At 39.4% G+C, this 23,193-nt stretch overlaps 1 protein-coding gene and 1 non-coding gene across 2 annotated transcripts in view; one reads left to right on the top strand and one right to left on the bottom strand.

The window, feature by feature from the left end:
- The window catches only part of DIS3L2 (DIS3 like 3'-5' exoribonuclease 2), a 1,626,200-nt gene that overhangs the window by 1,422,219 nt on the left and 180,788 nt on the right, over positions 1-23,193 (top strand). The gene's annotated exons all lie outside the window — the stretch shown is intronic.
- On the bottom strand, positions 11,882-12,046 carry LOC128658499 (U1 spliceosomal RNA). The gene has a single exon (XR_008402191.1). It is a non-coding gene; the product is annotated as a U1 spliceosomal RNA (small nuclear RNA).

Here is a 23,193-nt window from a genome sequence, read left to right as displayed (position 1 = left end):
AAGCAGGAGCATTAATTAATGCTCAACTCGTAATCTAGTCCATAGTCTTTGTTGTTGGCGTATATGCAATAGAAATGTGATTTCTTTCATGTAAGTGGCAAGAGTCCATGAGCTAGTGACAGTGAAAGGCGCTTCTAAGCATTTTGAAGCCCAATTCTTCTCAGAGTACAGTGTTTGTCAGGGGGATGTGAAGGGAGTATTGCTGTTGATTTTATGGTTTCACCCATGGTAAATCTATTCAAAGGCTCTCTGTTATCGGTCGCAGGGATTCATCCCCTGCCTCCCTTTTCAGATCGACGTTATACTTCTATACCATTTCCTCTGCTGATATTTTTCAGTACTGGTTTGGCTGTCTGCTATATATGGATGGGTATCTTCGGGTAAGTATATATCTTTAAGACACTCTCAGCTATGTTTGGCACTTTATATTTTTAACGTTTTTAAATATATATTACATATATTTGCCATGAGTCAGGTCTATGTTTATTTCCCTTTGCAGTCTAACAGTTGCAGCATTAAAAATTATGTTTGGGAGAAATTTAGTATAATATTTTTCTTATCTGAGGTTTCAGCTAGTTGTAACTTCGGCCTTGTTTTTTAAAAATTTTCGCGGGCAAATTAGGCTTGCAATGGCGCAAAATTACTATTTATTGCGTCATTCATGACGCAAATTTTTTTGCTGCAAAGGTTTTGTTTCTTGTGATGCGAGTCACGTAATTTCTTGCATCTTTGTTGATGCAATTTTTTTTACGAAAAGTTGCACCCGTATGACGCTAATCATGTAATTTCCTGTTAATTTTGGCGCCAAAAGTTTTTTTCCTTAGCATTTGCGTTCTTTGTTTGTCATTTTTGGCGCCCACAAATTTTGTTATATTAAGTCTCTCCCTCTTTTTGCTCTGTTATCATTTGTTACAGAGGGCTATGTTATTTGCTTTTGTTTTTCATATAAGCATTTTTTTCCCATTCCTGAAACTATTTTCAGGAAATTAAAAATTTTGTTTAAATGTTATTTTTTTCTTTGCAAGATGTCTCAAACTGATCCTGCCTCATATGTTACTGTAGAAACAATACTGCCTGTACACAATTTCTCCCAAAGCTAAGTGTGTATATTGCTTATTTAGCTGATTGTATTTCTTCAGCTTCAATATGTGGCACCTATGTTTTATTATTCATACTGATAATGTTTCTATAGTACATATACATCTACTGTTTTTCCCTCACAGTCTAATGTATATGATATTACTCTTGATATAAAGGATTATATTGCAAATGATTTAGAGAAGGCTATGACTGCTATTCCGCCTTCAAATTAACGTAAACGATCTCTCCTAACTTCTCATATACCTATGAAGTTTGTATTGATCTACAGCATACTGTAGTATTTCTGCTGATGTGGTTTTCTCTGACTCAGAGGATCCTATTTCAGAGATGAATTTTGAAAAATCAAACTTTTCAATTGAATGTAGTCATTCTTTATTAAGGAATTTTTTACTTTGAGTTTTGAGGATTCTAGTCCTCTTGATAACAAGAATAGCAAATGTTTTAATTTTGTGGAGGGTTTTTAAGCTTCTGAGATAACTCTTGAAGTTTTTCTTATTCCAGATGCTATTTATCATATGTTTAGCAATAATTCTAAACTTAGTGCTTCTTTACCTTTCTTCTTGGTTTAAAAAGCTATATCCTTTTCCTATGGCTATTTTCTTCTCTTGCTGAATGTAATTCTGTCCTGTGGAAGATATTTCTTCTTTCAGGGATCCCTTAATTAGGAAGTTTGTTTCCTATCTTAAGAGAAGCATATTTACATATTGGCCATATTTTTTATCCTGCCATTTCTATGGCTGATGTTGCTGCTGTTTCAACTTTTTTGTTAGACAGTTTTCTTATCAGATCTTGATTTGTCTAAGCATTGTTCTTTTACTTTAACATAATAATCATTGCATTTATGATGGTGTATTTTATGTCATTTTATCTGATATTAAATCTTTGTTTTTAGCTATTTTTACTAGAAAAGTTTTATGGTTTAAAGGGACAGTCAAGTCCAAAAATAACTTTCATGTTTCAAATAGGGCATGTCATTTTAAACAACTTTCCAATTTGCTTTTATCACCAATGTTGCTTTGTTCTCTTGTTATTCTTAGTTGAAAGCTAAACCTAGGAGGTTCATATGCTAATTTCTTAGACCTTGAAGGCCGCCTCTTATCTAAATGCATTTTGATAGTTTTTCACCACGAGAGGGCATTAGTTCACATGTTTCATATAGATAACATTGAGCTCATGCACATGAATTTACCATGGAGACAGCTCTGATTGGCTAAAATGCAAGTCTGTCAAAAGAACTGAAATAAGGGGGCAGTCTGCTGAGGCTTAGATACAAGGTAATTACAGAAGTAAAACATGTATAATTATAACGGTGTTGGTTATGCAAAACTGGGGAATTGGTAATTAAGGGATTATCTATCTTTTAAAACATAAATTCTGGTGTTGACTGTCCCTTTAAATCTGTGATATGGTGTTTAAATTTAGATTACTATCTTATTATTTAGAATAGTAATTTTTAAAGGTTTTCTATTGGATTTTATTATCTCCTCTTTTTCTGTGGGAAAGGAAGTCTTTTCTGTCCAAAATTTATAATTCTAAGGGTAATTTTTTAAACTTCCAATTGTTTTTTTTCCCCATTCAACTAAGGCCTCTGGCTCTGATTTTAGATTTGTTTCTGAATTTGAGTAAATTCCGAGCCTTATAATTAAACTAATTTCAGCCCCTAAGACTGCATGAAGGGTGCAGTCTTTTATCCAGTTCTTCTGGTGGTGGTGGGGGGGGGGGGCAGATTGTATTTATTTCAACACTTTTGGATAGTTTCTGTTCAAATCAGTGGATTCAGAATATTATTTTTCTCAGTGGTGTCGTTTAGGTTTCAGAATAAAAACCTTACATGGGAAGATTCTTTTCCATGTTATAACAAACTCTGTGAAAGCTCAGGTTTTTCTGAAATGTGTTTCAGATTTAGAGTTTTCAGGGTTGATGGTTCCAGTTCCTCTGCAGGACAGGAGTTTTGGTTTTCTATTGAAATCTATTCTTTGTCCTAAAAAATTTTTTTTGTTCAGACCAATATTGGATCTGAAATTTTTATATTGTTTTGTAAGAGTCTCATCTTTCCAGATGGTGACTATAGAGACTATTTTGCTTTTCTGTTTAGCAAGGTTACTTCATGTCCACAATAGACTTACAGAACACTTATTTTTTGTTCTTTCAGACGACTATTGTTTTCTGAGATTCTTTATTCTAGATAAGCATTACCAATTTGTCGCCTGTCCTTTTGGCCTAGCGGCAGCTCAGGTAATTGTGGTTTTTCTTTATGTGAATGATATTTGGTACTAGCTTTAATCTTTTCATTCAGCAGAATCTCACTTGAAACAACTAGTGTGGTTTATTCAAGACATGGTTGGAGGATCAATCTACAATAATGTTTTTTTGATTCCTTAGACAACAGTCACCTTTTTAGGTTTCCAGATATATTTTAGTATCTATGGTTCTTTCTCTAATAGACTAGAGACTAATGAATTTTAGTTTGTAAAACCTTCAGTCTTTATTATTTCCTTCAGTGGTTTTGTGCATGGAAGTTTTAGGTCTCATGACTTCAGCATCACGTGCGATCCTTTTTGCTCGTTTTCATTTGAGGCCTCTATAGCTTTGGATGCTGCACCATAGGTGCAGGGATTATTTTCAGATATCACAACTGATATACTAAAATCCCAACATTCTTTTCCCTCTGATTTGGTGGTTGGACTATCACCTTGTTGTTCAAGGGGCCTCATTTTGTTCGTCCTACCTGGTCTGTATTCTAAACAGATGCAAGTTTTTCTGGTGGGGGAGCTGTCGGAGAGTCTCTGACAGCACTAGGGGTTTGGAAACCTCAGGAGGCGAGGTTACCAATCAATATTTTAGGACTCCATGCTATTTTTAGGGCTCTTCAGGCATGGTCTCTATGGAAGAGACGACTTTTACATTTGTTTTTAAACAGACAATATCACAACAGTGGTAGATGTCAATCATTAAGGAGGGACCCGTAGTCCTTCAGTTATGGAGGAAGTATCTTGAATACTTTCCTGGATGGAATCCAGCTCTTGTCTAAATTCTGCGATTCATATCCCAGGTGTAGACAATGGGGAAGGGGATTATCTCAGCTGTCAGACTTTATATCCGGGGGAGTGCTCTCCATCCAGATGTGTTTTTTTCATCTTGTACAGATGTGGGGTCTTCCAGCAATAGATCTGATGGTCTCTTGTCTAAACAAGAAGCTTTCCAGATACCTTTCCAGGTCCAAGGATCCTCAGGCGGAGATGGTGGATGCTCTAGAAGTTCCTTGGATTTACTACCAGCCTGCTTAAATTTTTCCACCTCTGGTTCTTTTTCCAAGGGTAATCTCCAAGATCATAATGGTACGATCTTATGTGTTTCTGATAGCACCAGCTTGGCCTCTCAGGTTTCGGTATGAGGACCTTGTCAGAATGTCCAGATGCCAGCCTTGGCCACTTCCTTTAAAGCCAGTCCTTCTGTTTCTGGGGCTGTTTTTTTCCATCAGGATCTCAAATCTCTAAATTTGAAGGCATGGAAATTGAACGCTTAAGTGCTTAGTCATATAGGTTTCTCTGACTATTATTAGCACTGTGATACAGGCTTGTAAGTCTGTTTCAAGGAGAATTTATTTTCAGGTTTAGAAAATCTATATTTCTCCAACATAGGTGTGTCCGGTCCACGGCGTCATCCTTACTTGTGGGATATTCTCTTCCCCAACAGGAAATGGCAAAGAGCCCAGCAAAGCTGGTCACATGATCCCTCCTAGGCTCCGCCTACCCCAGTCATTCTCTTTGCCGTTGTACAGGCAACATCTCCACGGAGATGGCTTAGAGTTTTTTAGTGTTTAACTGTAGTTTTTATTATTCAATCAAGAGTTTGTTATTTTAAAATAGTGCTGGTATGTACTATTTACTCTGAAACAGAAAAGAGATGAAGATTTCTGTTTGTAAGAGGAAAATGATTTTAGCAACCGTTACTAAAATCGATGGCTGTTCCACACAGGACTGTTGAGAGGAATTAACTTCAGTTGGGGGAACAGTGAGCAGACTTTTGCTGCTTGAGGTATGACACATTCTAACAAGACGATGTAATGCTGGAAGCTGTCATTTTCCCTATGGGATCCGGTAAGCCATTTTTATTACAGAGTAAATAAGGGCTTCACAAGGGCTTGTTAAGACTGTAGACATTTTCTGGGCTAAATCGATTCATATATAAACATATTTAGCCTTGAGGAATCATTTAATCTGGGTATTTTTGTAAAATAATATCGGCAGGCACTGTTTTAGACACCTTATTCTCTAGGGGCTTTCCCTAATCATAGACAGAGCCTCATTTTCGCGCCGGTATTGCGCACTTGTTTTTGAGAAGCATGACATGCAGTCGCATGTGTGAGGAGCTCTGATACATAAAAAAGACTTTCTGAAGGCGTCATTTGGTATCGTATTCCCCTTTGGGCTTGGTTGGGTCTCAGCAAAGCAGATACCAGGGACTGTAAAGGGGTTAAAGATAAAAACGGCTCCGGTTCCGTTATTTTAAGGGTTAAAGCTTCCAAATTTGGTGTGCAATACTTTTAAGGCTTTAAGACACTGTGGTGAAATTTTGGTGAATTTTGAACAATTCCTTCATACTTTTTCGCAATTGCAGTAATAAAGTGTGTTCAGTTTAAAATTTAAAGTGACAGTAACGGTTTTATTTTAAAACGTTTTTTGTACTTTGTTATCAAGTTTATGCCTGTTTAACATGTCTGAACTACCAGATAGACTGTGTTCTGAATGTGGGGAAGCCAAGGTTCCTTCTCATTTAAATAGATGTGATTTATGTGACACTGATAATGATGCCCAAGATGATTCCTCAAGTGAGGGGAGTAAGCATGGTACTGCATCATTCCCTCCTTCGTCTACACCAGTCTTGCCCACTCAGGAGGCCCCTAGTACATCTAGCGCGCCAATACTCCTTACTATGCAACAATTAACGGCTGTAATGGATAATTCTATCAAAAACATTTTAGCCAAAATGCCCACTTATCAGCGTAAGCGCGACTGCTCTGTTTTAGATACTGAAGAGCATGAGGACGCTGATGATAATGGTTCTGATATGCCCCTACACCAGTCTGAGGGGGCCAGGGAGGTTTTGTCTGAGGGAGAAATTTCAGATTCAGGGAAAATTTCTCAACAAGCTGAACCCGATGTGATTACATTTAAATTTAAGTTGGAACATCTCCGCGCTCTGCTTAAGGAGGTGTTATCCACTCTGGATGATTGTGAGAATTTGATCATCCCAGAGAAACTATGTAAAATGGACAAGTTCCTAGAGGTCCCGGGGCCCCCAGAAGCTTTTCCTATACCCAAGCGGGTGGCGGACATTGTAAATAAAGAATGGGAAAGGCCCGGTATACCTTTCGTCCCTCCCCCCATATTTAAAAAATTGTTTCCCATGGTCGACCCCAGAAAGGACTTATGGCAGACAGTCCCCAAGGTCGAGGGGGCGGTTTCTACTTTAAACAAACGCACCACTATTCCCATAGAAGATAGTTGTGCTTTCAAAGATCCTATGGATAAAAAATTAGAAGGTTTGCTTAAAAAGATGTTTGTTCAGCAAGGTTACCTTCTACAACCAATTTCATGCATTGTCCCTGTCACTACAGCCGCGTGTTTCTGGTTCGATGAGCTAGAAAAGGCGATCGATAGTGATTCTCCTCCTTATGAGGAGATTATGGACAGAATCCGTGCTCTCAAATTGGGTAATTCTTTCACCCTAGACGCCACTTTGCAATTGGCTAGGTTAGCGGCAAAAAATTCTGGGTTTGCTATTGTGGCGCGCAGAGCGCTTTGGTTGAAATCTTGGTCAGCGGATGCGTCTTCCAAGAACAAATTGCTTAACATTCCTTTCAAGGGGAAAACGCTGTTTGGCCCTGACTTGAAAGAGATTATCTCTGATATCACTGGGGGTAAGGGCCACGCCCTTCCTCAGGACAGGTCTTTCAAGGCCAAAAATAAACCTAATTTTCGTCCCTTTCGTAGAAACGGACCAGCCCCAAGTGCTACGTCCTCTAAGCAAGAGGGTAATACTTCTCAAGCCAAGCCAGCCTGGAGACCAATGCAAGGCTGGAACAAGGGAAAGCAGGCCAAGAAACCTGCCACTGCTACCAAGACAGCATGAAATGTTGGCCCCCGATCCGGGACCGGATCTGGTGGGGGGCAGACTCTCTCTCTTCGCTCAGGCTTGGGCAAGAGATGTTCTGGATCCTTGGGCACTAGAAATAGTCTCCCAAGGTTATCTTCTGGAATTCAAGGGGCTTCCCCCAAGGGGGAGGTTCCACAGGTCTCAATTGTCTTCAGACCACATAAAGAGGCAGGCATTCTTACATTGTGTAGAAGACCTGTTAAAAATGGGAGTGATTCATCCTGTTCCATTAGGAGAACAAGGGATGGGGTTCTACTCCAATCTGTTTGTAGTTCCCAAAAAAGAGGGAACGTTCAGACCAATCTTGGATCTCAAGATCCTAAACAAGTTTCTCAAGGTTCCATCGTTCAAAATGGAAACTATTCGAACAATTCTTCCTTCCATCCAGGAAGGTCAATTCATGACCACGGTGGATTTAAAGGATGCGTATCTACATATTCCTATCCACAAGGAACATCATCGGTTCCTAAGGTTCGCATTCCTGGACAAGCATTACCAGTTCGTGGCACTTCCTTTCGGATTAGCCACTGCTCCAAGGATTTTCACAAAGGTACTAGGGTCCCTTCTAGCGGTACTAAGACCAAGGGGCATTGCAGTAGTACCTTACTTGGACGACATTCTGATTCAAGCGTCGTCCCTTCCTCAAGCAAAGGCTCACACGGACATAGTCCTGGCCTTTCTCAGATCTCACGGATGGAAAGTGAACGTAGAAAAGAGTTCTCTATCTCCGTCAACAAGGGTTCCCTTCTTGGGAACAATAATAGACTCCTTAGAAATGAGGATTTTTCTGACAGAGGCCAGAAAAACAAAACTTCTACACTCTTGTCAAACACTTCATTCCGTTCCTCTTCCTTCCATAGCGCAGTGCATGGAAGTAATAGGTTTGATGGTAGCGGCAATGGACATAGTTCCTTTTGCGCGCATTCATCTAAGACCATTACAACTGTGCATGCTCAGTCAGTGGAATGGGGACTATACAGACTTGTCTCCGACGATTCAAGTAAATCAGAGGACCAGAGACTCACTCCGTTGGTGGCTGTCCCTGGACAACCTGTCACAAGGGATGACCTTCCGCAGACCAGAGTGGGTCATTGTCACGACCGACGCCAGTCTGATGGGCTGGGGCGCGGTCTGGGGACCCCTGAAAGCTCAGGGTCTTTGGTCTCGGGAAGAATCTCTTCTACCGATAAATATTCTGGAACTGAGAGCGATATTCAATGCTCTCAAGGCTTGGCCTCAGCTAGCAAAGGCCAAGTTCATACGGTTTCAATCAGACAACATGACGACTGTTGCGTACATCAACCATCAGGGGGGAACAAGGAGTTCCCTGGCGATGGAAGAAGTGACCAAAATCATTCAATGGGCGGAGACTCACTCCTGCCACCTGTCTGCAATCCACATTCCAGGAGTGGAAAATTGGGAAGCGGATTTTCTGAGTCGTCAGACATTACATCCGGGGGAGTGGGAACTCCATCCGGAAATCTTTGCCCAAATTACTCAATTGTGGGGCATTCCAGACATGGATCTGATGGCCTCTCGTCAGAACTTCAAGGTTCCTTGCTACGGGTCCAGATCCAGGGATCCCAAGGCGACTCTAGTAGATGCACTAGTAGCACCTTGGACCTTCAAACTAGCTTATGTATTCCCGCCGTTTTCCTCTTATCCCCAGGCTGGTAGCCAGGATCAATCAGGAGAGGGCGTCGGTGATCTTGATAGCTCCTGCGTGGCCACGCAGGACTTGGTATGCAGATCTGGTGAATATGTCATCGGCTCCACCATGGAAGCTACCTTTGAGACGAGACCTTCTTGTTCAAGGTCCGTTCGAACATCCGAATCTGGTCTCACTCCAGCTGACTGCTTGGAGATTGAACGCTTGATCTTATCAAAACGAGGGTTCTCAGATTCTGTTATTGATACTCTTGTTCAGGCCAGAAAGCCTGTAACTAGAAAAATTTACCACAAAATATGGAAAAAATATATCTGTTGGTGTGAATCTAAAGGATTCCCTTGGAACAAGGTAAAGATTCCTAAGATTCTATCCTTTCTTCAAGAAGGATTGGAGAAAGGATTATCGGCAAGTTCCTTGAAGGGACAGATTTCTGCCTTGTCTGTGTTACTTCACAAAAAGCTGGCAGCTGTGCCAGATGTTCAAGCCTTTGTTCAGGCTCTGACCATGCAGATAAGGTGGTTTTACGTACTAAACCTGGTTTTCTTCCGAAAGTTGTTTCTAACAAAAACATTAACCAGGAGATAGTCGTGCCTTCTTTGTGTCCGAATCCAGTTTCAAAGAAGGAACGTTTGTTGCACAATTTGGATGTTGTTCGCGCTCTAAAATTCTATTTAGATGCTACAAAGGATTTTAGACAAACATCTTCCTTGTTTGTTGTTTATTCTGGTAAAAGGAGAGGTCAAAAAGCAACTTCTACCTCTCTCTCTTTTTGGATTAAAAGCATCATCAGATTGGCTTATGAGACTGCCGGACGGCAGCCTCCTGAAAGAATCACAGCTCATTCCACTAGGGCTGTGGCTTCCACATGGGCCTTCAAGAACGAGGCTTCTGTTGATCAGATATGTAGGGCAGCGACTTGGTCTTCACTGCACACTTTTACCAAATTTTACAAGTTTGATACTTTTGCTTCTTCTGAGGCTATTTTTGGGAGAAAGGTTTTGCAAACCGTGGTGCCTTCCATTTAGGTGACCTGATTTGCTCCCTCCCTTCATCCGTGTCCTAAAGCTTTGGTATTGGTTCCCACAAGTAAGGATGACGCCGTGGACCGGACACACCTATGTTGGAGAAAACAAAATTTATGTTTACCTGATAAATTACTTTCTCCAACGGTGTGTCCGGTCCACGGCCCGCCCTGGTTTTTTAATCAGGTCTGATAATTTATTTTCTTTAACTACAGTCACCACGGTATCATATGGTTTCTCCTATGCAAATATTCCTCCTTTACGTCGGTCGAATGACTGGGGTAGGCGGAGCCTAGGAGGGATCATGTGACCAGCTTTGCTGGGCTCTTTGCCATTTCCTGTTGGGGAAGAGAATATCCCACAAGTAAGGATGACGCCGTGGACCGGACACACCGTTGGAGAAAGTAATTTATCAGGTAAACATAAATTCTGTTTTCATGATGTTCATCTGGTGGTTATTCTTGGCATTCTTTTAGATTTCCTTGGATTTTATAGTTTCTTCAGGATGGTTTGGATAAGGTTTTGTCTGCAAATACATTGAAAGGACAACTTTCGGCTCTTTCTGTTTTTATTTCATAGAAAGATTGCTAAACTTCCTGATATTCACTGTTTTTAAATCTATTTCTCTTCCATGGAGTCTTAAATTTGGTTTTAATATTTTACAGGCTCCTCCTTTTGAGCCTATGCATTCTCTGGACATTAATTTCTTTCTTGGAAAGTGTTTTCTTTTGGATATCTCTTCTGCTTGAAGAGTTTTTGTATTGTCTGCTCTCTCTTGTGAGTTTCTTTGATTTTTCCATCAAGATAAAGTTTTTTTGCAGTCTTCATTGATATTTTAGCCAAAAGTTGTAAATTCTATCGACATTAATAGGGAAATTGTTGTTTCTTTTTTGTGTCCTACTCCTAAGAATACTTTTGAAGGGTTTTTACATTCTTTGGATGTGGTAAGATCTTTGAAATATTATGTTGAGACTACTTAAGATTTCAGAAAGATGTTTAGTCTGTTATTTTTTCTGGCTCCAGGAAACGTCAGAAGCCTGTTATTTCTCTATTTTTTTGGTTAAGACTTTAGATTCACTAAGCTTATCTGGAGGCCGGACAGTCTCCACCTCAGAGAATTACAGCTCATTCTACTAGATCAGTTGCCACTTCTTGGGCTTTCAAGAATGAAGCTTCAGTTGATCAAATTTGCAAAGCAGCAACTTGGTCGTCTTTGCATATTTGTTCTAATTTTACAATTTTTTTGTATTTGCTTCTTTTGAAGCAGCCTTTGGTAGAAAGGTTCTTCGGGCAGTTGTCTAAGCTTGAATCTAATGCCTTTGATTTGAGTTTTTTTAAATTTTTAAGAAAACGTAATTATTTTTTGGGATTTAATTTCTCAGCGGAAATAGCTGTTTTTATTTTTCCCTCCCTCTCTAGTGACTCTGTGGATTTCCACATCTTGGGTATTATATCCCATACATCACTAGCTCATGGACTCTTGTCACTTACATGAAAGAAAACATAATTTATGTAAGAACTTGCATGATAAATTAATTTCTTTCATAGTGGCAAGAGTCCATGAGACCCACCCTATTTTTTGTGGTTATAATGTTTTTGTATAAAGCACATTATTTTTTCCAGTTCCTCTTTTTGTATGCTTTTTACTCCTTTTTGTACACCTCACTTTAAAACACAATCTAGCTAGCGCTCAAACTAGGGAGCAAAGGATAAATATATGGAAGAACACAAATAATATATAAGATAGTGAAAACACAAATATATAAAAACACGAATATATACCAAAGATTCTTCAAAAATACATATATTTTAATGAACAAAAATAAAAAGCGCTGATATATAAGAACAATATAGGGACGTCTCCCTTGGTGTTGAGAATAAAATGTCTATTAAAAAGGTACCTTTTTTTTTTTTTTCTTTTTTTTTTTTTTTCGAGAGCGCGCACGCAGTCCCCCACTACCACAAATTGTGCAGTCGAGTTTCCCGCATGTGGGGAAATCGCAGAGGTCAGCGGGCCCGGAGTGCAATGAACCAGCCTCGCCCTGGGAGAGCCACCTTAGTGATCATGGCTAAGACTCCCCTGCCAGGTAAGTATAAAATAGGTACCTTAAAAGAAATCCACTTCAATATGGAATCGGAGGACAGTTAGTTACCATAAGATGAAAAGAGGTGTAATCACTTGATCGGAGTTCTCCAATGCCTCATAAGCTAATAAACTCACGTGTTATAGTGTTCCAATCCTGTCGGCCGTAACAATGTATCCACAAAGCCTTCAGCGGACTTGTAATGTGTCATGGAAACTATGTGGTAGGCTTTCAAGCAGATATACGTGCTTTTGATGTAAACAGTGATTCTTGATCTACTGTATAGGTGGATTTGATTCCAGTGATATTGCTCTTTTAGACAGCGTGGATAACTTGAATACACATTTCTGAGTGTATATGTAGAAACAACTTGGCCTTTCTCCACCGTATCCGTAGATACTCCCAGGAGCAATGTAGGCAGATGGCACTTTTCTTAAAAAATGCTGTATTGATTAAATAAAAGCTATGAAGATTTCTTTGTTGCAGTTAGTAATGTCTACATGTTTCACCCTCACAAGGGCTTTATCAAGATTATTTGTTGCAGTCAGTAAGGTCTACGCATTTCACCCTCACAAGGGCTATTCGTTAAACCAAGGTGTGAATGAGGTGGGAGGTGTATTTATAGGCATTTTGAGGTTTGGGAAACTTTGCCCCCTCCTGGTAGGAATGTATATCCCATACGTCACTAGCTCATGGACTCTTGCCACTATGAAATAAATGAATTTATCAGGTAAGTTCTTACATAAATTATGTTTTCACCCATCCATAGACCTTTGACCTATATCAATCCAGGGTGTAAGACAATATAAGATGAATTTAAAAAGTCTTTGATTAGTTTCTTTTTGAAAACCAAATTCTTTACGTCAAAGAAAAAAATTCTTGTAGTAGGCCGCCCAGCTACCATGTCTGACTAAATGAATAGCACAATATTAAAATTGGCTTAGTTTATTAAAGCTTTAGCTTTTTATTTTTTTATCTTTTTATAATTTATATTTTACTTTATAGTTTACCAGAACTGAACATTGAAACTCACCAATATGTGGACAAGGGTACAAAATAAAGCTTGCAATTCAAAGGCAATGATTACATTACAACTTATATTTTTAAAGAATATAAAAAACAAATGCCCATTAAGTCTTTCTAAATTGTTAGCTAAATTCTTAAACAAATTTGCTCTCAAGATTACAAGGCTCTTATCTTGGAGAGGCATTACCTACCCTACCAGACACACCTAACTCATAATCTTGAAGACCTTTTCATCTAAGGACTTATGTTCAAATGCTTGAAATTATCTTTGAAGACCAAATAAATTGTAAAATCGATGTTTATGTTTGGATTTATTTACAATAATAAAATTTTACCCCAACTAATAGTTTCAATTTAAAACTTCAGTGAATTTTAGAGGTGGACAATGTTGAACTAAATAATAATTTTAAAGACACACATAGTTAATGCAGGTCTTTCAATGTTGGTCATATTTATTTTCATTTACACAAATGCTAATCAGTTGTGTTGTGGTAAGGAAGGTTGGGTCTTAAATAGCCCTATGTGGTAGGAGGCCAATATTTATGGTTCTTTTCATTCATAATATGGCCAGAACAGCTCAACTGCAAATGGAAATGACAGTTTTTTTTTCCTGGTTGAGCGTTTCTCTTTCTTTGCATATTTGTATGACTCTGAGATAAGTCTCTCTAAGGGTGATGGGGGAAGCCAGATGTGAACTCCCTGTCCAATGTACCTATAGGGATATGGCTGCCTAAAAATGTTACATTTGGTTTTGAAAGGTGAGCCTAATATTATGTTAAACTATTGAAAATATACTGCACAATTATTAACAAAAAAACAAGTTTACTGTTTCTTTAACAGAGTGTTTGATACCTCTGCAGTGAAGTTCTTGCTACTCCATCTGGGGCCGATTGTCCTGATGTAAAATGTCATTTTTATTCCAAGTTGTTTTTTTATTGGTATAATTTCAAAAATACAAAATCCGTTAAGGAATACAAAATACAATTGTCATTGACAAAGAAAAACAATCAGAATGTCAAATTAAAATAACAGTCTCTCAAGGCAACAGTATTGAGAAAATAAAAAACATATGCAAAAAGAAAAACAACAGTCTACCGTGTCATTTCAGGGTTTCAAATCAATATTACATAAGAAATTCTGAAAGGATGTACCGTCAATTAATGAAAATTCTCTATCTATGCAGGGAAGTAAGGGAGGGTAAGGGAGAACTCATTAGTGGATGAGTGATTAAAGAGAGTTTTCTGAGGCTAAATATTGTGTCCACATATTTTGTGCAATAATATAATGATCCCTAGTGTCCAATCTAAAAGCTTTATATTCTTCTAGTTCTATAAGGTCGCTAACTTTATTTTTCCACATTATGATATTGGGAGGGTCTATGGATTTCCAGTTCTTTGCAATAAGTGCTTTAGCGCCATTTGAGAATATGCGAAGTAAAATGACATGGGATTTGGAGGGGAGTTTGATGTGTTTGTTTAGAAGAAATATTAGGGGATCGAAAGGGAGTATGAACTGGAAAAATTTTTCAATCTCACCCAGAAGGGTTCTCCAAAACCAAGTGATGCTGTTGCACCACCACCACATGTGGCCCATACCACTCCCCGCGTGTCCACATCGCCAGCATTTATTCCCAGTTGTAGGGTATAATTTGTATAAACGTCTAGGTGTGAGATACCAATTATGAAGGATTTTATAGTTCATCTCTAGAAGGGCAGCCGATGAGGAGGATGACATAGTATTTATAAATATAGATGATGCTACTTGGGGGAGAATAATGACTCCTAACTCCCTTTCCCATGATTCAATAGCTCCAGGTAAGTACCCCGGAGGAGGTTGAGTTAAAATAGAATACATTTTAGATAGGGTATGCCTTAAAGGGGTAGGAGATGTAATCAACGTTTCTAGTTTAGTCATAGGTCTAAGCATGTTATTATTGGATTTATGAGTTGTAATATAATTGTGAAGTCTTCTATAGTTAAACCAGTTGGAGGCCCAAGCGAAGTTCCGCTCCTGAAGAGTGGTATGTGGGAGTAAGTGTTCGTTCTCTGAAAGGTGATGTATCGCAATGTCGGAGTGTTGGTTAGGGTTAGAGGGGTCAGTCCTCAGGTCAGCCAGAGAGAATTCAGAATTATGTGTCAGGGATGTGAGTGGGGAGGGGTTGGATGATAGGTAAGGGTTAGTTTTATTCGTTTTCCACCACTGTAATAAGGTCTCTCTAGTTATTGGATTGTCTATGTTGTGGATTGTGTTTTCAAAACGGGGGGACCAGCAAACAGAGCTGAGATTTTGGTCTTTATACAAATATTCTTCCAGGTGAACCCACCGCTTTTGAGACCCATGTATCCTCCAGTCGAGGATCCTTTGGATATAAATGGCAGATCTGTACAATTCTAAATTGGGGACCCCCAGACCACCATGTATTCGGGGGGATGTCATTATCTTACTATTAATTCTAGAATGCCTACCTCCCCAAATGAAGGAGCTGAATAGTCTTTGGATATTTGTGAGGTATCGGGGTGGAAGAGGGATAGGGAGAGCTTGCAATACATACAGTAGCCTGGGAAAAGCTGTCATTTTTATCGAGTTGATTCTACCCATCCAAGACAGGTGTCTAGAATGCCATGAGGAAAGTTCGCGTTCTAGAGATATTTTAAGAGGGACGTAATTATAGCGGTATGTTGAGTCTAAGTCTTCAGTAAGGTTAATACCTAAATATCTCAATGAGGTTTTGCACCGTCTGAAGGGACAGGTGAGTTCAATTTGTTGGGCAAGAGTGTCTGGCAACGAGATTCCTAGATACTCAGACTTAGACTGATTGATGGTAAAGTTGGTTAGTTTGTGAAAAAGTGTCAATTCATCTAGGAGTATGGGTATTGATTTATCCGGGGATGTGAGGGAAAACAACACGTCGTCTGCGAAGAGGGATAATTTATATGTCTCTCCCCTAACTAATATACCTGTAATGTTTGGGTTTTGTCTGACTCTGGCAGCGAAAGTCTCCAAGAGACATATAAATAGTAAAGGGGACAAGGGGCACCCCTGCCTGGTGCCGTTAGTTATTGGGAAGGGGCGGGATAGGATGCCATTCAGGGAGATTCGGGCACTGGGGCTATTATATAAAGCAAAAATTCTATGGAGCATAAGCTCGCCTAGGCCCATGGATTTCAGTGTAGCCTTAAGGAAGGACCATCTAACTCGATCAAAGGCCTTCTCCGCGTCTGTTGACAACCAGACTGCGGGAAGGCCCCGGCTTTTGGAGTGGAGAAGTAGATGGAGATTTCGGACTGTGTTGTCCTTAGCCTCCCTAAGTGGGACGAAACCAACCTGGTCCTGATGAATGAGTTGAGGGAGATATTGGTTTAGTCTAATAGCCAACATTTTAGCGAATATTTTTATATCCGCGTTTAGCAGAGAGATTGGCCTATAGTTAGGGATAAGATCTAGGGACTTGTTTGGTTTCGGTATTATTGAGATATGAGCTTGGAGGGATTGGGGGTGAAAGGAGATATCATTATCAATGTCAGAGAAATGTGATAGGAGGTGGGGGCCAAGAATGTCTATAAATTTAGAATAGTATGAGTGGCCAAAGCCATCTGGGCCCGGAGCTTTACCGGGCGGGAAAGAGAGGATAGCCTTTCGAAGTTCCTTCAAGGTGAAAGGGGATTCTAAATCTAATTTCTGGTCTTCTGTCAAGGAGGGGGAGATGTAGTGAGGCAAGGTAGTCGGTTATGTCTGAGGGTGAAGGTGGGGTTTGTTTCTTGTCTAAATTATAGAGGTCCTCATAGTAGGATTTGAAATTATCCGCTATGTCGGAAGATGTGAACCATGTTTTGCCTTTATTATCTTTTATACTCATAATATATCCCTTAGAAGACTTATTTCTCAATAAGCGTGCAAGGAGCCTGCCCTGTCTATTTCCTCCCTCGTAAAATCTTCTTCTAAGGAATAGAGCTTTACGTTGGGCCTCTAAGCCTAAAAGAAGGGCCAGCTGCCTCTGCTTATGAGTGATATGTTCGAGTAGGGAATGGGCCTTTGGGTGTCTTTTATGGGTGTCTTGGAGTTTGTCTAGTTCTTCTAGTAGATTACTAAGTGCCAGTGAGTTTTGTTTGGTTATTTTCGCTTTGAGTGCAATTAATTCCCCTCTAATAACGCACTTGTGTGCTTCCCAAATCTGGTGGGGGGTGACATCTGGTGTAACATTTAACTGGAAATAGGACTCGATTTTCTCTTGGATGTGTAGTTTGGAAATTGGATCTGTCAGTAATGTTTCATCCAATCTCCAGGTGCGTTCTGGTTTCTGTGAAGTGGGCCAATTTAAAGAGCAACTAATCATAGCATGATCTGACCATGTTATGGGGAAGATGTTAGAGGATTGGACTAAGGTTAAACTAGTGACGTCAATCATGAAATAATCGATGCGGGAATATATTTGGTGGGGGTGGGAGAAAAACGTATAATCTTTGACATTTGGGTGGTGAATTCTCCAGGTATCATGGACATTTAGTTTTGAAATATGGGATTTGATTAGTTTTAACGTCTTTTGGGATATGGATGACGTTCCAGAGGAGCAGTCTAAATCTGGATTTAAAGCTAAATTGAAATCTCCTCCTATGATCAGGCAACCCCTGGACATTTCAGAAATTATGTTAGAGGTTCTGAGGAAGAACAAGGCGTCTCCAGAATTTGGGGCATATACATTAGCAATGGTTATGACTTTGTTGAAAAGTCGACCAGTGATTACCACTAGTCTTCCGTCTGTATCTTTAAAAATATTAGTGAGATGGAAAGGAATCTGTTTACGTATCAAAATTCCTACTCCGTTGTGTTTTGTGGTATGTGATGAAAGGAAGACCTGGCCAAATTTCCTAAGGGACTGTATGGGTTCTCTGCCCTTCCTAAAATGAGTCTCTTGGAGGAGAATAATATCGCTTTTAAGTCTATGATAATCCCTCAAAGCTTGGGATCTTTTCTGGGGGATGTTTAGCCCTTTAACATTATGGGACAAAAAATGAATAGGTCTAGGTTGTACAGCCATGTCTTATGTATTCAGTGGCGACTATAGATAAGTAGAGAGCTGGGACACACGGGGAGTAACAGGGGATGAGTATTAGTAAATGTTGCAGAAAGTAAATGTGTGCAATAGTGCATGAGATGGATAGAACCTTGTAAGTTATCTGTGAGAGTATATGATGAACAGGAACAGAGAATTCTTGGGGGTAAACATAGTGAGATATGAATGAACAGTACAGAAAAACATTTGTATGCAAAATTCGACTGGTAATAGGTACAGGTAGACTTTCAGGAACTGTTATGACATTTCTAATATAAACGGATTGCTTAAATATGAGCATATGAAAAAACAAGCATAAATAGAAATTTAAACATTTATGGTAACAAATGGTGGACGTGGAGTTGTAACAAGACACCATTCAAGGGGGTGGAATGATGTCGGGGAACCCTTATGGCATTCATAAGATATATGACCGGGAATTTAGCATTTTAATCAGAGTATAGTTGAACCCAACTGAACAGTTAAACACATTAAACAAGGATATAAATGAACAAGAGTTCGAGAAATTTATACGATACCCTGGGAGCATCAAAGCTGAGGTCAGTTCACAGGAGCTTAGGAAAGAAATAGCTACTGCGATTATCACAGTAAGAGATTGATAATCCATTTTCATGTAAGAAAAAGGGAGAGTGAGGTAGTGTTGCTAGAATTATCAGGTATCTTCGTCTGGTGGAGGGGGGCCTGTCTTGCGCCTCTTGGGGGCCACCCTAGACCAAGGAATTCTTTGCTCTCTTGAGGTTCCCTCCTCCGGATGATTCCTCAGAAGTGGGGGGTCTATGACTGTTTCTGGTGGTGGCTCAAAAGAGAGGTTGAGTTTCTTTGAAATGTGGTCTAGGTCCGAAAAACTTTTATATATCACTTGTCCTCCGTTATGTGAAATTATAAGACTAAATGGGTACCCCCAGCGGTAACGTATATTGTTGTCTTGCAGAACCTTAGTTATGAAGCGGACCTCTCTCCTACGCTGGATTGTTTGTGGGCAAAGATCTTGAAATATCTGCAAATTATGGTTATGGAATTGAATGACTCTCCTGGCCCTGGCCGACTGCCACATCTCTTCTTTTACAGTGTATTTCAGGAATTTTAATACAACATCTCTTGGGGGAGCAGGAGGTCTGCTGGGAGGTCTAAGGGCCCTATGAATTCTCTCAATGTCCTCTGGCAGGAGGTTGGGGGATTGAGGGAGAAGAAATTGAAAGAGTTCTGTGGCATATGTTCTAAGTTGATCTTGTGAGACCTCCTCTGGGATCCCACGTATTCGCAGATTGTTCCTCCGGGGTCTTCTATTTTATCAGATAGGTTTTGAAGCATTGAGTCATGTATAGACAATTGGTTAGAGTTTGTGCTGACCATGTTGTTAAGATGGTCCTGGCCATCCTCTAGGAATTCCATTCTAGAGCCTAATTCGTTAAGGTCTTTCTTTAAATCTTTAATCTCTTCTTTGATAAACTTTTTTAGCGATTCTATGTCTGATTTAGATGGGAGGCCAGCGATCTGGGATTGTATAGACTGTAGAGGGTCCTGTATTGGAACAGGAGTCGTGATAGTGGGTGTTGATTCCTGAGAATGCATGGTCTCTGGGACTGATGAGTCGTGTGGTTGAAAGAATGAAGAGACTGATGGCCCCAACAATTTGTTTTGCTTTTCTAGTTTATTGCCTTTTCTGCTGGTCATGGTATGATTGAGGGTGGCCTTTTTGCTGGGTAATGTGGTGAGAGGAATCGTGTGTAAGAGGAGTTAATGTATCCTCCCTTTTCTCACTATGCGTATAGTTGCGGTGGAGAGCAACTGTGAAGGGCCAAAAAGCGGGACCCCAGGCCCGAGTATACTGAGCACCAAGTCCCAGGGTAGTCCGTTGTCAAGTAAGGCCCCAGTGGGAGCTCCGGTATGTGCTATTTAAGTTCAGTGTCTATATCTCTGTGTGTTGCATGTGGGAGCTTTGGAAGCCTCCAGGTATGTTATTGTAGGTCAGAATAATACCTGTGCTCTCACGTGTCGGCCCGGGTGGATCTGGGGCCGCGGTATAGCTCTCCGTATTTCAACTCCCTTTACTGTTCACATGCGGGAGTAATGGTGCAGTCGCCCACGATAAGCAGGGTGAGCAGGATGGCTGACTCTGAAGGATGAAGCGGCAGGATCGAGCAGTGTGGTTTCGGTGCATCTCACAGCATGTGAGGCAAGATGGCGGTTGTGATTTCTGCTCCGGTGCTTTTCTGATCTATGTTTAGGTCCATTATGCCCAGAATAGGATACAATTCCAAGGCCAGCTAGTTAGAGGGTCATAATATAGGAGGTTACGGCCAAATTAGTTTGAAAAGTGCAGGTTTGTATGCCACAAAAGGCCCGACAGCTCCGGAGCTCAATTACACTGCTTCCATGCTCCTGCACGGCGCAGCTCCGCCCCCCGTAAAATGTCATTTTTGCACAGAAACTTTGGAATATGAAAACTCATAAGCAGTGAGAACCAGTGTGGTACAGTATAAGCTCAATTAAAAGTAATAGCATTTAAATAAAAACTTTATTTAAAAACGTAATGTTTCACAGCTAAAATGTTGCTGTTTCTTATTATAGACAAAACAATTTTAAATAGTACTTGTTTATATATATATATATATATATATATATTATTTTTTTTTTAATCACTGCTTTATGTGTAGTGAGTTACTGAAAATATGGTTGCTCAATCACTGCCTTGAGGTGTTGTACTGACAGTAGGAGAGTTAAATTATGGTATTGTTTGGAGGCTGGCAATAAGGGGTAAAATCACTGCTCATCTAGGGTACTATATATATTTGGGTGATTCGCTGAACTGTGTATAATAGCTCTAAGGGATTTACATCACTTCACTAATTGGTTACTGGCAATTTTGAGGTTAAACTACTGTACTCTTTATGGTCAGATTGAGCAGTGATTCAACCCCACAGTCCTAGTAATGGTAGTAATAATTGAGGAAAAATCAATGCAGTGTGTAGATAAATGGTTTAAATAGTGTTAATGCTGCACTCTGTATTTTACTAGAACATAGTTAATAATCAACTGCTCAGTTGTGGGAAATATAAATAAAGGAAATTTGAAAAGGTGAAAGTGCAGCAGAAACTACTGAATTTGATATATCTGGTGATCTTACCTGTGATGTAATTGTCAGAGCTTGAAAATAGAATTTAAGGTCACTAGCTTTAAAAAGAAAAATAGTCACAAAAAGTTGGAAAAAAGGTTCTTGATGTGTTCCCTTCTATAAAGAAAAACTGTCACTGTTTTTCCTTTTCATTTTAAAACTATTATTTTTACCAGTCTCAGTCTGGTTATTAGTATGTGCTCATGTGTAACCTTTTGAAGGATGGATATTTTTGGGACAAACCTAGAATCTGTTTTAAAATCACATGTAAGGATGACTCTTTTCATCCTTGGAATACAAATAGCATGGCCAGTAACAACAATGTTCAATACAAAAGGATGGCAGGTTTAAAGCTTGTTGGGACCACTTCCATATATACAGTACATTTTGTTTTCGCGCTTTGGCTAGATTACACAAATCTGGTTAGGGCATGTAGTTCCTCGCGTACGTCTGATATGGCGCACTTAATTTTGTTATAACTTTTATTATCTCAGTCTGCTTTGGGTTAACTAGCATTTGGCTTACTGCACATTGTACCTGTAAGTTTTTGAAAGCTAATTTAGGATGGGTTAAGTTACCATTCCTTAAGCCTTTTTAGGGGTTATAGTTTTTATTTCTTTGCTTTGTCAATGATGTAATGGAGCTGCCTGATTCGTCCCTAAATCTACCCTAGAGGCTGAGGCTCCTGAACACCTTCCTACCATAATTAAGTTTGTTTATTGTAAAAAAACAACAACAAAAAACCTGATGTTTATACTCCAGTTTATTTATGTGATTGTCTGCCTCTGTTATTGCAATCAGACCAACCTAATGATGCTTCTATGGTTATTACTGCTCCTTCTGTTTGCCCATTACAGGAGAAAGCTACTTATGTTTCACCCAGTGTGAAAAATGTCATTAAAGGGACAGTCTAGGCCAAAATAAACTTTCATGATTCACATAAAGCATGTCATTTTAAAAAATTTCCAATTTACTTTTATCACCAATTTTGCTTTGTTCTCTTGGTATTCTTAGTTGAAAGCTTAACCTAGGAGGTTCATATGCTAATTTCTTAAACCTTGAAGCCCACCTCTTTCAGATTGCATTTTAACAGTTTTTCACCACTAGAGGGTGTTAGTTCACGTATTTCATATAGATAACACTGTGCTCGTACACGAGAAGTTATCTGGGAGCAGGCACTGATTGGCTAGAGTGCAAGTCTGTCAAAAGAACTGAAAAAAGGGGCAGTTTGCAGAGGCTTAGATACAAGATAATCACAGAGGTTAAAAGTATATTATTATATCTGTGTTGGTTATGCAAAACTGGGGAATGGGTAATAAAGGGATTATCTATCTTTTAAAACAATAAAAATTCTGGTGTAGACTGTCCCTTTAAAGCTGCTGTTAAGCGTAAAAGGTTAGTCCAGATTTTACTTTCTACTAGTACTGTGTCCTCTAAAGTCAGGGATACATTCATGTGTGGAAGATGAGGTTTTAGTCTGGTGATGAGGAGCCTTTGATGTTGAACCTGATACTTCCTTTTTTGTTGTTTAAAATTTAACATATCAGTTATCTTTTAAAAGAGGTTTTAATTACTTTAGGGGTTAAGGATTCTAAGGTTTCTGATGAGACTTGTAATCGTTTAAATTGTTTAAAACTGTTGCTAAATTTCCTGAGGTTTTTCCTATCCCTGATGCTGTCTCTGATATGATTTTTTTAGGGAATGGGTCTAAATCAGGTAATTCTTTTAATCCCTCTGAAAGGTTTAAAAAGTTGTATCCCTTACCTGCTGCCAATGTTGATTTAGGAGAAACTGTTCCCAAGGTTCAGCGGGCTATTTCCACTCTGGCTAAACTTACTAATATTTTTGGAAGACCAGTAATTTTTTTTAAAGACCCTTTGGATAAGAGGGTCTTTTCATATAATGACCCATTTACTATAAGGGTATTTGCTTAGGCCTTGCATTGC

The sequence above is a fragment of the Bombina bombina genome, chromosome 4, assembly GCF_027579735.1.
Source record: "Bombina bombina isolate aBomBom1 chromosome 4, aBomBom1.pri, whole genome shotgun sequence".
In the NCBI taxonomy this organism is placed as follows: domain Eukaryota; kingdom Metazoa; phylum Chordata; class Amphibia; order Anura; family Bombinatoridae; genus Bombina; species Bombina bombina.
Note: the sequence above shows the minus strand (reverse complement) of the source record. Positions and strands in the feature narration are given on the sequence as shown.